Raw genomic sequence first — 16,082 nt, 5'->3', positions numbered from 1 at the left:
ATGAATTATGTTTATAATGCATGTTCTTTTATGCAGTGTAATTATATGGGTTGTTTGGGGCAGGTATCTCTTAAAACCTTTTCTTGGCTGTTACCTCTATAAAATATCTCCCACGCCTTTCTGTAATCTGCTCAGATCTGTTGGAAAATGGTAATTGTGCATGAGTCCGTCATGCATAAGATAACATTTACCAGCTGTATACATAATGATTTTAATTGATGCTAAAGGTCAAGTACTCAAAGATGTCATGGGGAAGCCTGTAAAAATGTGTGTGTATCAACTTTAACACCTGTACACCTTTGGATTTACATATGCAAAGTAGATCATCACACTGATGATGTTGTCCTTATTAATGATTTTTGCAAGCTCAATATGGTTTATAGAGGGTGTATTCATACGTAGTAAATGCATAATATGTGTCTCTTTCTGATTTCTGTTATATCAAGAAAGTGGTATAGTTTACTGATTACTGACCTGACATTCAAATCTGGAGCCAAAGTTGAACTTGAGAGCACAGTTTCTTATTTTATGTACCACATACATTGTTAGATTAAGGCTACATTTTAAAAGTTTTAATATAACATTGATATGAAGAAAAATATTTTAAAATAATATGAAAAAAAGATATATGAATGAGTGAGGTTTGAATAACATGGAAGATCAATCCAGGAGAGGCTAATAAAATTCGCTGCTGTCACAAGCACCTTACAGTGTCTTAAAAGGAAATTTCTTATCCACATTGCATGCCCACCAGAGGTCTGCTGGGGGCTTTGCTGCTCTCTAAAGCCTAGGCTGGTAGAATAGCACTCTCTGGAACATTTAAATTGCAGACAGAAAGAAAGAAAGAAAGTGAAGTCACTCAGTTGTGTCCAACTCTTTGCAACCCTGTGGACTGTAGCCTGCCAGGCTCCTCTGTCCATGGGATTCTCCAGGCAAGAATACTGGAGTGGGTTGCCATTTCCTTCTCCAGGGGCTCTTCCCAACCCAGGGATTGAACCCAGGTCTCCTACATTACAGGCAGATGCTTTATCCTCTGAGCCAACAGGGAAGACAGAAAAGAGGGTGGTAAACATGTGAAGTGAAGCACTTCTCTTTTGCTCATGTTTTGGTGGCCAAAAGAAGTCACTTGGCTCTTCCCAAATTCAGCCCAACAGGGAAATTCAGTCTATCTGTGTGCCTAGAAGAAAAAGGACAGCCTAACTTTTTGAACAGTATTAATGATTGCTCAACATGACTATAATTTAATCATTGCTATAGGTTGTTTAAATTAACTTTGGGAAAATGATATACCAAGAATTACTTTTAATAAGTGAATTTGACTTCTTCTATCATTTGACTTACCACAAAGCTTATCTCTCTCCAACTTTTTAAATTTTTTCTTCTGACTTGATTGATAGGGTTCAGATATGGACTCAACATTGCTATGGCACTGAAGGTATCTTTAAAGCAAGGAAACTCCCCATCATTACTCAGGTCCTGGTTTTTAACACCTCCACCTCCGCCATCATCAGGCACGACCCAAACTGTCCGTGTTAGCACTTTTTATCCCCATAGGTGCTGTTTCCTCACTGTCCTCTTTCTCGGTTCCACCTCTCTCACAGTGTAGATAGATTGATTTTCATCATGAAAATGAATTTGAAAGTTGACCAGGTATAATTCATTTTTTATTTTTTCAATAAGTTTATATTAAAAAAATTTAACGTTAGAACAGTATGGGCCACACGTCCATGGACCAAGTTTACTCCATGGGCTGCTGAAGTACGAGAAAGATAAACTCAACTGAGTTTCCTATAATTTCTGAAAAGGGTAAAAAATAAGAAAGATATTACTGATATATCCTTGTTGACAGAGAAGAAATTCTGCCATTTTCCTCTGTCTTTTTGATAAAAGAGAAACATAAGTAAGTGGATAAAAAGAAAAGCAATCATATATAGGATTCATAAGTGAAAAGTTTAGAATTCCTATTTTAGAAAAGGACTGACATTGCTAGAACAACACAAAAGGAAAAATTTGACTATGTACAGTGTTGAGTAATAGCTTCCAATATACAGACTTGTAATTCTCTTTTGAGATGTGGAATCCTAAGAATCAAAAGGCAAGCCATTAACATTTGAATGATTTTTAAAAAATTTTATTGAAGTATAGGTGGTTTACAATATAATATAACATGCTTAGTCACTCAGTCATATCCAACTCTTTGTGACCCCGTGGACTGTAGCCCGCCAAGCTCCTCTGTCTATGAGATTGTCCAGGCAAGAATGTTGAAGTAAGTAGCCTTTCCCTTGTCTTACAGTGTTGCGTTTATTTCTTCCGTATAGCAAAGTGATTTAGTTATACATACTCTTTTTCATATTCTCTTCCGTTATGGCTTATCACAGGATATTATGGTTTATCACAGACTATAATTCCCTGTGCTATGCAGTAGGACCTTGTGTTTTATACATCCTATATATAATAGTTTATCTCTGCTAATCCCAAACCCCCATTCCTTCCCTTGCTTGCCCACTCTCCCTCTTAGCAAATATAGGTGTGTTCTCTGGGAGTTTGTTTTTATTTCACAGATAGTCGATGTATCAGACTTTAGATTCTATGTATAGGTGCTACCATGTTGTATTTGTCTTTCTCGTTCTGACTTACTTCACTTAGTATGATAATCTCTAGGTTCATCCCTGCTGCTGCAAATGGCATTGTTTCATTCTTTTTGATGGTTGAGTAATATTCCATCGTGTGTATGTGTGTACCACATCTTTTTTTTTAAGTATTTTATTTATTTATTTGGCTGAGCTGGGTCTTAGTTGTGGCAGGTGGGATCTTCAGTGTTCTCGCGGTGTGCACATGCTTTTTAGTTGTGGCGTGCTAACTCTTAGTTGCAGCATATGTGATCTAGTTAGCTGGCCAGGGATTGAATCCGGGCTCCCTGCACTGGGAATGTAAAGTCTTTGCCACTGGACCACCAGGGAAGTTCCTGTAGCACGTCTTCTCTTTCCATTCTTCTGTCAGTGAACACAGGTTGTTTCCCTTTCCTGGCTACTGGAAGTAGTGCTACTAGTGAGCATAGGGGTGCATGTATCTCTCTGAATTACAGTTTTGTCTGGGTATATGCCCAAGGGTTGAACTGCTGGAACATACAATAAGTCTATTTTCAGTTTTTTGTTTTTTTTTTTTTTGAGGACCCTCCATACCATTTGCTGTAGTGGCTGCCCCAATTTACATTCCCACCAACAATGTAGGAGGGCTGCCTTTTCTCCACACCCCCTCCAACATTTGTTATTTGTAGACTGTTGAATGATGGCCTTTAACATTTGAATAAGAGATGATTAATCTAAATTATGGAATATTGCTATAAACCAAGTTTCAGTGGAACCAAATGTATGATCAAGCACCACTTTTTATTACCGTTCTCCCTAGAGCTTATGGTTTGACTTAGCCAAACATTACTTAAGTGATTTTTAATTTTAAATTTAGCTAATCAGCTGCCTGCAAATGAGTTTACAACAAAAGCATAAGAAGCAACATTTTTTAAAATGTTTACAGTTTGATCTTATTCAAATTGTGGTGTTATAGTTACCTCAACGGGTATGGATGCAGAAATACTAGTTCAATGTTAGCATGTGAACAATTTTAAAAATACTTTGGTTACTTTGGTTTTTAAAGGCTTTAGAGATTTAAATCATATTTACACTGGCCTCATGTATATTAAACCAATCATCTAAATGAAAGATTTAATCTTTAATTTTTATAACTTCATTATTGTGTAGGCAGTGTATCCATAAGCATAAATTTTTTTTTTGTTTTCTTGTATATTTATCCAGCTATCAGAGTAAAGGCAATATCAGGCATTTGATATCAAACCAACACAGAGCTGGTTTGTCACAAAGACCCAAGTACTTTAGTTTTCAGGAGAGGCCTCTACTCACCACCAAAGCAGTGGAATTATTTGGATTCGTTGAGCAATTAAGCCATGTAACTGAAAAAGGTTGATGATTTTATTTACTGTTTCTGGACAGAAGGCATTTGAGGCAGATGAGATTGATCTATTACAAACAAAAACATCAGAATTTAGAAATGACAGAGTCATTAATAAAAACCTAGGCCCCTAGAATCATAAGGAGACATGAAACCAACTCACATGGGCTCTTTTGGTTGCAAGTGACAGAAACCCAACTCAGAACTGGCTTCAGTACAAAGCGAGTTCATTGGCTCGACACTTGAGAAGACCAGGGCCAGGCTGTGACTCAAGGTGTGCCTGGGTTCAGGCGCTCACACAGTGACAGCGGTACTGGCTGGCTCCTCTACTTTGGCTCCATTTTCGGATGGGCTCTCCTCTCCTGTTGGTAGGATGGCTGCTGGTAGCACCATGCTTTCCCTCTTTTTCTAACTTCTCACAACAGCAGAATAGATGCTTATGGCATGGGATAAACCTGCCTTGTTCAGTGATCTTCCCTGAACCACTGACATTCAAGGGGATGTGATGCACTGATCAGAAGGACATGATCATATGCCATCCTAAGAGGCACTTGGGGAAGCTCCACCTAAGACCTTGAGGACTGAGAATGGGACAGGGGTTTCCCCAAAGAAACACAGGGTCCTACAACCAGAAGAAGAGTAACTGGACAGGCAATAGCAGTGTCCAATTCCTACCCTAGTCATGGAGCTCAGCTTCTATTCCCAGACAGGGAACCCCACCATGGGTGGACCCTCACCATCCCTGGTTATGTCTAACATGAAGGTGAAGGTGAAGTTGCTCAGTCATGTCCGACTCTTTGAGACCCATGGACTGTATGTAGCCCACCAAGCTCCTCTGTCCATGGGGTTCTCCAGGCAAGAATACTGGAGTGGGTTGCCATTTCCTTCTCCAGGGGATCTTCCTGACCCAGGGATTGAACCCAGGTCTCCCACATTGCAGGCAGACGCTTTAACCTCTGCACCACCAGCAAAGCCCCATGTCTAAAAAAAAAAAAAAAAAGAACATGAGGACCTGACTAATATTTAGAGTATTTCTTCATAACCAACATCCTTGTAATTTCCACTCATTGTTTCTTGCTTTGCTTTCTGAAGTTATATTAAGAAAAAATCTAATTCTCTTCCATCATGCCTCTTCCCTTTATATACTGACATGCTATTCTCAAGCCATCTTTCAATTATTTTCCAAGTCCAAATCTTGATGTTCTTCATATCATGTTATTTGACATCCTCTTACTGTCCTAAACATTTCTTTCAATGTCTTTCTGAAAGCCAGAATTAAATCTGCCATTCAGAATTAAAACAGTATTAATAAGGGAATAAGTATCTTGAACTCTGTAGCAAAGATTGATGATTATTATTACACTGTGTCCCTAAAGAGGAAAAAAACATCTTCAGTTAGCTTAGATTAGTAAGGCAAACAAGTATACATCATAGAAAAACCACTCCCTCCCAATGATTATTTTAAACAATTAACTTAGTGCTTAAAGGGATAAATCTAGTAGTCTGGAAAATTCACTTAGAGAAAATATTTTATTTCTCATTGAAGCTGAAGAAATTAGTGAAATGTTACTTTAGTTAACCATGTGTAAATAAAGCCTTCTTATTCTTACTCATGTTTAAAAATGTCTCTCTTTCCTTTTAAATGTTAGGCCAATACATTATGTCAAGCTAATGGATAATAATTAAGTATAGATATGCCACTGAATGTTTCCAGAAAGAATCTGAAACTTATAGCCTGCATCTCACAGGCATGGTTTCTGAACAGCAGAAGGACTATTCTGCCAAACTAGCTGACATAGACTTTGATCAATGAACAAAGCATTCATTCAGTGCTTGCCATATGTTGAGCCCTTTGCCTGGCACTGAGGAGAGAGAGAAGGAGGAGACATAAACCCAGCCCTCAAGATGCTCTTAGATTAGTGCACGGGCCCAGTAGCAAAATAACAATATGTTTTTCAATCATAGATGATATATTTAGAAGGATCATTGGATTTGTAGGCCAACAATAGGTTGTGGAAGACTTGAATTCAATGTCTGTAGAGTTTAGACTTGAACTCCCAGAGAAAATTGAAGGATTTTATGCAAGAGAGTGCACCGTCATATACGTGCTGCAGAAGGGTTGCTCTGCTTGCAACCTGGAGAAAGAATCAGAGTAGAACAAGATTAGGAACACAGAGAGACCAGTTTCAGGCAGTATGCTAAAATGAAAACCAAAAGGACTTCAGTGTCAGTCTCCTGATAGTATAGGAGGGAAGACAGATGGATTTATTTTTAAATTAAATGACTTATTAAGCAGAGATATTTTTTAAAGAAGGAAGGGAAAAAGAAAGTGACTCCTATGATTCTAAGTTTGGAAAACTCAACAGTGGCCACAGGACTGGAAAAGGTCAGTTTTCATTTCAATTCCAAAGAAAGGCAATGCCAAAGAATGCTCAAACTACCCCACAATTGCACTCATCTCACACGATAGTAAAGTAATGCTCAAAATTCTCCAAGCCAGGCTTTAGCAATACGTGAACCGTGAACTTCCAGATGTTCAAACTGGTTTTAGAAAAGGCAGAGGAACCAGAGATTGCCAACATCCACTGGATCATCGAAAAAGCAAGAGAGTTCCAGAAAAACATCTATTTCTGCTTTATTGACTATGCCAAAGCCTTTGACTGTGTGGATCACAATAAACTGTAGAAAATTCTGAAAGAGATGGGAATATCAGACCACCTGATCTGCCTCTTGAGAAACCTATATGCAGGTCAGGAAGCAACAGTTAGAACTGGACATGGAACAACAGACTGGTTCCAAGTAGGAAAAGGAATACATCAAGGCTGTATATTGTCACTCTGCTTATTTAACTTATATGCAGGGTTCATCATGAGAAATGCTGGGCTGGAAGAAGCACAAGCTGGAAGAAATATCAATAACCTCAGATATGCAGATGACACCACCCTTATGGCAGAAAGTGAAGAGGAACTAAAAAGCCTCTTGATGAAAGTGAAAGAGGAGAGTGAAATAGTTGGCTTAAAGCTCAATGTTCAGAAAACGAAGATCATGGCATCTGGTCCCATCACTTCATGGGAAATAGATGGGGAAACAGTGGAAACAGTGTCAGTGTCAGACTTTATTTTGGGGGGCTCCAAAATCACTGCAGATGGTGATTGTAGCCATGAAATTAAAAGACGCTTACTCCTTGGAAGAAAAGTTATGACCAAACTAGATAGCATATTTAAGAGCAGAGACATTACTTTGCCAGCAAAGCTTCCTTCTAGTCAAGGCTATGGTTTTTCCAGTAGTCACGTATGGATGTGAGAGTTGGACTATGAAGAAAGCTGAGTGCCGAAGAATTGATGCTTTTGAACTGTGGCGTTAGAGAAGACTCTTGAGAGTCCCTTGGACTGCAAGGAGATCCAACCAGTCCATTCTGAAGGAGATCAGCCCTGGGATTTCTTTGGAGGGAATGATGCTGAAGCTGAAACTCCAGTACTTTGGCCACTTCATGCGAAGAGTTGACTCATTGGAAAAGACTCTGATGCTGGGAGGGATTGGGGACAGGAGGAGAAGGGGACGACAGAGGATGAGATGGCTGGATGGCATCACTGACTCGATGGACATAAGTCTGAGTGAACTCCGGGAGTTGGTGATGGACAGGAAGGCCTGGTGTGCTGCGATTCATGGGGTCACAAAGACTCGGACATGACTGAGAGACTGAACTGAACTGAAGATTCTAACTTGAGCAGCTGATAGATGGCAGAGCTATTGACCACAGTACTAGGAAGAAAAAACTAAGTTTGAGAGGGGAAGATAAAGAAATGAGTATTAACATGTGAAATCTGAGGTGCCTTCAAGTGGTGATGTCACATTCAGATTGAAATTCCCATTCAATGTCACTTTCTCAGCAAAGATTTTTCCCTCAAACCTATTTCAAATTGTAAACTCCACCACCATCCTCTTCTCATGCTTTATAATTCTCATAGTTCTTACTACCTTCTAACATGCTGCATGTTTGCCTTTTTTCCATTATCTGTCTTCCTCCCTCTCCATTTAATCGTAATGTAAATTCTGTGAAGACAGAGACTGGTAAGTGTGTGTGTGTGTGTGTGTGTGTGTGTGTGTGTGTGTTAAACAATAAAAATGTAGTATCTTATAGCCCTGGAGGTCATAAGTCAGAAATTATTCCCCTTGCATTAAAATAACACATTTCTTTCAATGTATTTCTGAAAGCCAAAATTAAATCTGCCATTTAGAATCAAAATAGTGTTGATAAAGAAATAAATACTCTTATTATATCCTTAAGTAATGCATTCCTTCTGGAGGTTCTAGGGGTGAATCAGTGTCTGGCTTTCTAGAAATCACCTGCATTCCTTGGCTCATAGCCCCCTCCTCCATCATTGGAGCTAGCAAAGCAAGTCCAGTCCAGTAGAGTCCTCACATCAGATCACTTCACCCTCCTCTTCCACTTTGAGGTTACTTCATGGTAACCAGGGGCCCTTTGTATTTTGTCCTTTTCTGTAATGCTAGCACCTAGGATGGTGCCTGTTACAGATTAAGTGTTCAGTGAATGAATGTCCAACAGGAAAGGTGGGTCTGAGTTCAGGAGAGTAAAGACAGAGACCCAGATGTCACCAGTCAATGAGAAGCTGTGGAGTGGATAAGCACACCCGGAGAGTTGTGTAGAATGAGAACACCTGTGAATCAAAGAAAGCAACCTTAAGGAATGGCCACATGCAAAAAGTGGGTGGAAGCAGAGCCCCCTGGGAGGGGGCTTGAGAGATGTGGGAGAACCTAAGAAACAGAAACCAAGGGAGCAGAAAGGTTCAAGAAGGAGCAAGTGCTTGCTGCTTCCAAGAGATGACAAAATAATGGCTCAAAGAAGACCACTGCTTTGAGGAACCTTAACATCACCTCAGGCGAGCACTTTGAGGCCACTGTGGACATGTTTCAAAGACACAGTGAAATGGTATAATTGTCCATGTTCTTAGGCATTTCTTCCCAGACTGAAATACATGTTTAGGCCCACAGTATAATCAGATCAAGTCTAACATTCTGTGAGACTGTTCATACCAAGTGAAGTGAAGTCACTCAGTCATGTCCGACTCTTTGCGACCCCATGGGCTGTAGCCTACCAGGCCCCTCTGTCCATGGGATTTTCCAGGCAATAGTCCTGGAGTGGATTGTCATTTCCTTCTCCAGGTTCATACCAAAGAGGAATAAAACTCCTATGTCTTGACTAAAGACCCCACAGTCTTCTGCCACAGGGGAATGAGATCATGGCCCTACTAATTTGCCTCTGTTCCCAGAAGTCTTTGGAAGAGTTGAAATTAATGTAATATGTGGAAGAAACTCTAAGCACAGGGCAGCAAAACTCTATGTTGTATATAAGGTATGAAACCCTGGTCTAAAGATACTGGCAATCTGGGAGGCAGAGCACATGCGATGGCAGGTATTTGCCCAGAAGGTTGATCGAATCCTTGCGTAGAAAAGAAAGTTTATTGCTTCAGGCATTCTGTTTCTCTTCTGGAGGCAGAGTGTCTATATATGTGCTCCTAATGAGAAACTCGCCCTCAGGCTATCTCTTACAGTTGCTGCAGAGCCTATAGCTCTGTTATTAGGAATTCTGCCCTGGGGAACAATTATGTTATTGCAAGAATTAGAGGCAGTTCATCTCCATAATAATGGAAATCCTGCCTTGGAGGCAAAACAACATCAAAGCAACGCGAGCATCATTGCTCTAGATAGAATCTGTTGCCCCGCTTATTGGTAATACTATTTCATTTTAATTTTGCATGTGTAGTCATGGAAATAGACTGAGCTTATCTTACTCTCCAATTCAGACCTGGAACTTTTCTCCCTTTCCTTCCGTTTGTCTCTCCTAGAGCCATGCATAAAATAGTTACGACTTTGAGCTCCCCTGAAGAGTCGTTGCAGAAGAGTTTAGAGACATTTGTTTTTTAAATGTGTGTTAATGGTACACAGACCCTGTCCTGTGGAGACTCCGTAAATTTAGCTCTCAGTCACCGGTCTTTTCTGCCTCAGTATAGTTATATCTTGTTGTGTTATGATCAGGAATTAAAGTGATGCCCAAATTCAGGCAGGAGCTACCTACCACCTGGTCTATTCATGTGCTCATGGTTATTGGTTATGCCTAAGGATATGCTGGCAAGAGAACTGAATTTTTATATGGAAGTATTTAAAATTAGGGTCCCAATCTAAAGACAACACCTGATGATAAAAATCCTTACAGGTTTCTTCAGCATTCATTGTCAGTCAGTCCCCTGCCCCTGTCCTACTCTCTGCCCTTACTGTCTTGTGTATGGACTTTGCAGCTGTTCAGCTAACCTCTTAATGGGTTTGTTGGAACCAGCCTGTATTCAAATCTTTCATAAGATGAAACTTCCCGTATCACAACCCCCATTAATTAAATTCAATAAACATTTGTCACACACTTCCTTTGTACAGATTCATTTGAGCTTATGAACAACCTATATATGTATAAAACAACATATGTATATATACTTCCCAGGTGGCGCTAGTGGTAAAGAATCTGCCTGTAATGCAGGAGACCCTGGTTCAGTCTCAGAGTCTGGAAGATCCCCTGGAGGAGGAAATGAAAACCCACTCCACTGTTCTTGCCTGTAGAGTCCCATGGAGAGAGGAGCCTAGTGGGCTATAGTCCATGGGGGTCACAAAGAGTAGGACACGTCTGAGCATCTGAGCCACATGAACAACCTAATTTAAATCTGAGTTCTACAGGTGCCATTTAAAAAGGGAGAGAATTTCTACAGTGGTTTAAAGGAAAGAGACTATTCATCTTTTAAAGGTATGATTTTTTAACAGTATATAAAATATCATTCTGTAGTCTCAACACACATATGCATATCCATATTTTGATAGACATGCAAAAAATAAGCCTGGGAAAATCTCCACTAAAGTGTTAACAGTGATTTCCCTACAAGTTGGGACTGTGGATTTCTTTCTCCTTCCTATTTTCCTCCCCTCCCTCCCTTCTTCCTTCCCTATTTCCTTCCCTCCTTCCCTCCCTCCCTTCCTTATAAATTTTGTGTTTGTGAGTTTGATTATTTTATTAATTTTTGTTTCCCATAATCTGAAATGCCCATGAGTAAAGATGCCATGTGTGTTTGAGCACATGAGTGCCCCCGACTCCTGGTAGACCCCAAATTCGGTATGCAGATTGCTGCTGAGCTGACTGCATTAGGACCAACAGAACTACATTTAAAAATCCCACTCTATGCCCAAAGATTCTTTCTAAGGAATTCTGAGATGAGACCCAGAAGTCTGAATTTGTTCTGAACTCTCGCACGTGATTTTAATGCAAAGCCAGGTGTAACACTGTATTAGTGGTTTTCCATTAGCCTCAGAGCAGACAGTCCATCACATAATCAGCAAGACCCTGTACTGGTCAGGCTCCCGCCGTCCTGTCCCCACTGTTCTTTCTTACTCTTTCCTCAACCTGACTTCCTGAGCTGTGTGGACCTCCTCTCAGTTCTTCAAATGCCCTTATTCTTCCTGCTGCAAACTTTTCAACACGCTATTCTTTCTCCCCCAAACTCTCTTACCCAGGGCTTGACAACCTACAGCCCCTCAGCCACATCCAGCCAGCCCTCCATATATGTTTGCACAACCTGCAAGCTTGAGAATGGTTTTACATTTTCAAATGGTAAGACAAAAATAAAAAAGGAAACACATTTTACAACATATCAAAATTAGATGAAATTCAAATTTCAGCATCTACAAATAAAGTTTTATTGGACACAGCCCCATACTATTCTTGAACAAATTGTCTAGGCTGCTTTTGTGCCCCAGTGGGACAGGGTTGAGTAGATGCAACAGAAACCACCTGGCCTGCAAAGCCTTGAATATTTACAATCTGACTCTTAACAGGAAAAAAAAAAAAATCTGTCCCTCCATCCATCTCACAGCATGTTTTTGGCTCCTCTGTCCATGGAATTCTCCAGGCAAGAATACTGGAGTGGGTTGCCATTCCCTTCTCCAGGGGATCTTCCAGACCCAGGCGTTGAACTCTGCATTGCAGGTGGACTCTTTACCATCTAAGTCACCAGGGAAAATGGCCAATTCTACGGAGTCCATGAAATGCAAATTGAAGAGGAAATAAATTAGGTTGGAAGTCTGAATGCTGTCTCTTCTGTTTCAGTGGCTCCCAAATTTCACTCAAGGAAACTTCTTTTCAGGCTCCCAAAGTCTTGCACTCCCTGGAAAAATCAGCCAGGGGAGCTTTTAAGGTGAAGACACAAAAGGTGAGGGGCAATGAGAGTGGAGAGTATATATCTGATCCTCTTCCCCAAATTTCTAGAAAACAAGTAAAAGAATGAAGCAATGGGAGCTCTTCATCCCAGGTTGAGGATCTGTGGTTTTATACTGACTGTAGTTTTGCAGAGGGCTTTTTATTTCAATTTGGTGATTATAAAAATGATTTTTACAATGATAAATGGCCTTGTGCAATTGAAAGAGGAGAGAGAAGATAGAAATCCCAAGACTCACTTCCCAAGTTTTATAAAATTCAGCTATTATGACAGTGTATACACACATGAAACAACTTGGAAACCACCAGTGAAGTTCAAATTAACATAATATCTTCCAAACAGAGCTAGGTGACAGTGCTTAGGGAATACACAGAGAAGAGACTCTTGAGTCAGGCAGGGTCTGCCAGAATTGGCTTCCAACAGGAAGTGAGTTTAAGCAGTTGTGAAAGAAAGTGGTCCACACAGGGCTGCAGAGGGGGAAGCAGGAGGCCTCTGTATGGGGGCTCACGTCTGTGCAAGATGAAGGGGCAGACGTGAGCAAGTCAAGAGGGATCCAGCCAAGTGGGAAACTGGGTGTCAGTCGAGTTTAGATGGACGAAATGGAAGAATAACTGGTAGGGAAATGCTTCAGACTTTTCAACAAGAGATGATTAACCCTTTGAAATGATGTTGACAGATATAAACTAATCGTGACAGAAGCGCTGTGAGTCAGCTTGGCTCTGAAGAAGCTCCGAAATCTCTAGCTATTAAGTTGAAATGAGACTTTGATCTCCTTTTATGTCACTAGCACCTCCATGAATAAACCGTGAGCTTTGGGAATTGCTGGGGATTCAGGATACTGGTTACCTTGGCTCTTTTCCTGTATTTCCTGGTTCTCTTGTGGCCATCACTTCTCTCCCGTTTTTGAGTAATAATATTACCTAGCTATTTTTCAGTCTTTACCGTGCCCTCTGCTAAACACTTTATATACTTTTTCTTTCAGTCTTCAGAAAAAGATTACGAGATCAGCCCTATTATGAACCCCATTCTTAGATAAGGAAATGTGAGCTCAGAGAAGGTATTCACCTCACCTGAGGTTGCAGAGTTTGGTAATATTAGGGCTGGTGTTCAAATCCATGTCTCACTTTTTCCAGAAACTCTGTCTGTACCAGCTTTGTCTGAGGAGGGAATAGGCATTAGGTGCTTCTCTCTAGTTTAAGAGAGCATGGAGTCTCATGGTAAGTCAGTAAGTGAAAGTGTTAGTCGCTCAGTCATGTCCAACTCTTTGAAACCCCATGGACTCCTCTATCCATGGGATTTTTCCAGGCAAGAATACTGGAGTCGGTTGCCATTTCCTTCTCCGTGGGACCTTCTCAATCCAGGGATCGAACCCAGGTCTCCCACATTGCAGGCAGATTCTTTACCATCTGAGCCACCAGGGAAGTTCAAGTCAATTGATTATTAGTAAAAATAAAACTCTGCTTTCATTACCTCCCTTTTCAAACTGGAGTATTGCTGACATCTTTAATATGGATAAGTTGGCCAGAAGCAACCTTTACTGTTAACTCATTTCATACTTTCAGTAATAAATTGGCAGCCTTCAGATCCATGGTTTCCTAGTTTCCTGGGGAAAGGAGGCATAATTGTCTGACTTCAGGGCTGGGTTAAAACCATGTAAGCCCCTTGGAGAAGAGGTAAATTAAGTCATTGAACTACCTCAGCAGTGCCTTTGTTCAGGGAAAATAGCTCTGCATCATCAAATGGATTTAAGTGATCATGAAAACATTCAAACCAAAGTGGCACGTAATTAAGAGCAATTAGAACTGAAGTGATGTGACTGGATATTAAAACCAGAAAGGCAGTGTTTGTTCCTTCTCAGTAGAGACAAGGCAGATAAATGTGGGTTCCTCCTAACTTTGTCATCTCTAGAAATAGAATCTGCTAGACTGTGCGGATGCTATGTAAATATTGAAGGTCTAGTATCATGTACTATGTTTGACCCTCTATTTCTGTAGTGGAGTTTTATCCTCATATTTCAGTCACAGATATGCCAGAGTTAATTAGATCTCTACTAGTAAATATCCATCATGGTGTTTCTAAATCCCTTTTGCCAAATGATCTAATTAGAGCAACACTTGGCTCTCTGTATAATTACAACATATGGCACCTAGAGGGTACATATAGTAGAATTATAGGTTGCCTGATGAGAAATCCAGGTGGTGGATAAAAGACTCTATTAAACAAAGTTGCTGTGTGTGTGCATGTGTGTCTGTGTTGTAATGTATACAATTCCTCCACGTCTCCCTAGAATAATAAATATGTTGTAATTCAACTGTCCTACCCACATGAGACATAATTATATCCTAGAATAGGCGTTTTAAATTTTTAAGTAAAACAAATCATTGACAATATTATTGTAAATTATTTAACCCTCCATACCTCTAAAAATTACCATGTGTATTAGTCAGCAATGCTAGAAGCAGCTCTATGTAAGAGGAGTTATTTGATGGGATGTGTTCTTCCATCCAGGCAAGATAACCTGCTCAAATAAATGGCTGCAAAATATATAGCAAAAATAGTACTGAATCTTTTGACCAATGATAAAAAGGGATTTTTAATATCTGCTAATTATCTCTGAAAGTAGACTAACCACTTGGGTAGATGATGAGTTCAGTGTTATTGTGTTGAATTTGGAAGGCTTCACATGCAGAGGTACCCTGGACCCCACTTGGATGGGCTTCTAAGAGTCAGTGGGACACATCTTTTCCTAGACCACATTCACTGATGTCATGTTGATGAAACTGACATGGCGGGAGTATTTACACCCATGGGAAGTGGTACACATGGGGACATTCTTTCCATAGAGGGCCAGTTGTTAAACACTTACCAACATGTCATTACTTGCTGGGACATAACACAGTTCAGAGTTGGCAATGCTAGTTTAGGGTTCATGGGAGAGATTAAGACTAGATAAATTATCTTCTTTGAAGTGATAAGAGTAAGTTTCATTGCGAAAAAAATGGGAAAACAAAAGAGATCTGTTCTGGATAGATTCTTCTGAACTGTGACAACTGTGTGAAAGAGGAAAAAAAATCATAAGAAAGCTAAGAGGAGAATCAGGAAACTGGGGTGTTGGTAAGAAAGTATGGGTGTCGTAAATGACAGCACTTGACATTGTCAGTTATCATTGAGAGGTTTTAAAGCATGAGGACCTTCCTAACATAGTGCGCAGGGAACTCTGCTCAATGTTATGTTGGAGCCTGGATGGGAAGGGAGTTTGGGGGAGAATGGACACACGTATATGTCTGGCCAAGCTCCTTTGCTGTCTATGTTGAGACTGTCACAACATTGTTAATGGGTTATACTCCAATATAAAATAAAAAGTTAAAAAAGAAAGAAGACCTCAAACTATATTTTGAGAGGAGATAATGAAGTCAAAAGTAACCTTGAAACAAACACTTTCAATAAAAGTTCTACTGGCTGGATATAAAGCTGGATGTAGTAACTGACTTTTGCAGGTGTCAAATAGTGAAAAGAGGAATATCAGATATACTGGAAAGAGGAGTGACTTGTTTGTGGCAAGAATCTTATTAGGATGGAGGACACTGGGACATCTTTATAGCCTGAGGGGCTCACACAAAGTTAAAGAAGGAGTTAACAGTGTAAGAGAGGGAGATATTCTCAAGGAGACAGGAGGGTATTGGACCTGAAATCAATTATTATGGGAAAGAAGGATGTGCCTGTCTTCTCTGACTTTGGGGAGAAAGAGAGGGTCGTGAGGGCACAGAGAAGGAAGTATAAAGAGGGAGTTGAGGAATTCCGTATAAAATGGCCTTGACCATGATCTTGATAAAATGAGAGTCA

At 40.2% G+C, this 16,082-nt stretch overlaps 1 protein-coding gene across 3 annotated transcripts in view; it reads left to right on the top strand.

Annotated features, from left to right (window-relative positions):
• Nucleotides 1–16,082, top strand: part of CNTN4 (contactin 4) — a 1,043,858-nt gene that overhangs the window by 881,716 nt on the left and 146,060 nt on the right. The gene's annotated exons all lie outside the window — the stretch shown is intronic.

Source organism: Ovis canadensis, chromosome 19 (assembly GCF_042477335.2).
Source record: "Ovis canadensis isolate MfBH-ARS-UI-01 breed Bighorn chromosome 19, ARS-UI_OviCan_v2, whole genome shotgun sequence".
In the NCBI taxonomy this organism is placed as follows: domain Eukaryota; kingdom Metazoa; phylum Chordata; class Mammalia; order Artiodactyla; family Bovidae; genus Ovis; species Ovis canadensis.
Note: the sequence above shows the minus strand (reverse complement) of the source record. Positions and strands in the feature narration are given on the sequence as shown.